Below are 2132 nucleotides of genomic sequence, written 5' to 3'. Positions count from 1 at the left end.
TACAAAAATAGGCAATTGATCGGAAACAGCCTGAGAGCTTAGTTTGCCAATGCCTGATCTAGACGGTAACTTTGCCTTTACCTAGGACCTAATACTTGTTCAATACTCTTTACCTGGTTTATAAAGCAACAAATTCTTAAACAAATTTGTATTCTTTCCTATTGAGAGAAGTTTAATTAATACCCTCCTGCATGTGCCACCCTCAGCCACTTATGTTACAGAGGCAGAATGCACAAGCCACGAGTCATTTAGACATTGCATTTCTTAGGCATGACTAACCTCACACCGAAGCTGAAACTTACTTCACCATCCAAGTGGAGAGATACTAAAACATTAGACGTTATATTAAATAGTGCTATATTACTCTCAATTTATTTGACTATTTAGACTATTCATTTTAATAATAGAATTTAATAGCATTCCTCCAAGTGCCAATGGACTCAAAAATATCTGTCAAATTTCATGTGTTTGAGGCAAATCCTTCTTCAATTTTTTCCTATTAACACAGAGTAAAATAGCTATTTGCCCAGGGCTCTAGGATTGAGACAGAATTGACCCATAGAAACCATGAAATTTCTTTGAAGTTTCCTGTTTTATCTCATAAATTCATGCATATCTTGCATTTTATTACATAATATATTGATATTTGTTGTAATGTAAAAATGATTAAATTACTTCATAATTCAATTTCTTTAACATTTATGCTGGAAGTTGAAAAACATCGGAAATTTGACCTATGTGTTCTCTATGGATTCACATATTCACTTTGACATATCTGTTTGTTTATAGCAGTTTGATGTATTTAAATGTGGCAAGAGTTATTAATTCTCCCAGGTAGGGTTCAAGAACATAAGCCAGGCTGACAGCATCAGCCACTCAGCCCCTTCAAACACCTTCCAATAGGCATGTATGTACCGCAACATGCATTTAAGGATTTCATAATTAGTTGGGCTTATGAAAATTTGTCACCTGAACTTCATATTTGTCGCTTGAACTTCATTTTCTGTGTTCATATTAGCAATAAGCTGATTCTTGGTCTTCGAATATTTTTTTTCTTTTTTTTATACCAAGGATCGAACTCATGCCCTTGCCCTTGTGAGGCAGGTGCTTATGCTGCTGTGCTAAACTCCTGGCTCAAATAAAATTATTAATGAAGTTCTTCAGAATGGCTAAGAAACCTACATGTATAATGTAATGGATCTGAATAACTTCTTTGTATCAATAATCCTAACCCCAGTTCGTAATCTTTTTGAATATATCTTAAGCTATATTTTTTATTTTGGAAATCTGAGCTCAGTTATATAGTTTGACCTTGATGCTTATATTAGTGAATGTATTTTATTAAATAGCTTAAATTGAAATAGGTTTTCATTTATTTGTGTTCTTTTTTGTATGACAGTGACTAGCTTATAATTTTCAATTTTTAAGTGTTAAGATATTAAAAATCTTGTATCTACCTGGAAAAGTTCAAAATGTAGGGCATGGGGACGGCAGGGAGAGAAATGAGTGAATATATGATCCCTGCAAAATGAAGGCCACTGATCTATCTAACCAATTAAAGGTGAAAAAATAGAAATAAAAAAGTGAAAAATAAAAAAGGCAGACTAAATATTTTGAGCCACTTACCCTGTTTTGTTACAAAGTACTCCATCAATACATGGAAGTATTTCACATTTCCACAACCCTAGGTTTCCTGTGGTTCAGAAAAAAATAACTGACTTGTCATTTTTGACATGATATTTTCTATATTGTTCCTTGACTTTGGTTTGTAAACTTTGTCTTCCTGACCTTTGAAATCTTATTCATTCACAAGAAATGCCTCTTAGTCTGCTACTTCTTCTATAATTCCTCCCCTGTCACAGACAGTGTGTTCATCGTTCCACCCAGTTCCCACTCTTCACTTTGACTTTCAGAACTTCTTGTCCCAGATGCTGGGAGAGTTGGGAACTGATTTCTTGCAGCAGATAGCTCATTTCCAGAAATTTCCTTTACACAGAACAGTCGTTTTATTCAAAGTGTCATTCATTCATTTTCAAGATATTTCCTGTGCGTGTGACTGGTCACTGTGGAAATTTTAGACTTTGGCTCTCTTACTGTAAAAAGGAAAACCTAGAGAATATCTCTCACTTAAT

This window comes from Cavia porcellus, unplaced genomic scaffold (genome assembly GCF_034190915.1).
Source record: "Cavia porcellus strain 051 isolate PalLab524CR breed Dunkin Hartley unplaced genomic scaffold, mCavPor4.1 scaffold_20, whole genome shotgun sequence".
Lineage (NCBI taxonomy): Eukaryota > Metazoa > Chordata > Mammalia > Rodentia > Caviidae > Cavia > Cavia porcellus.
The sequence above is the reverse complement of the archived record's forward strand: the minus strand, read 5'-3'. Positions refer to the sequence as shown.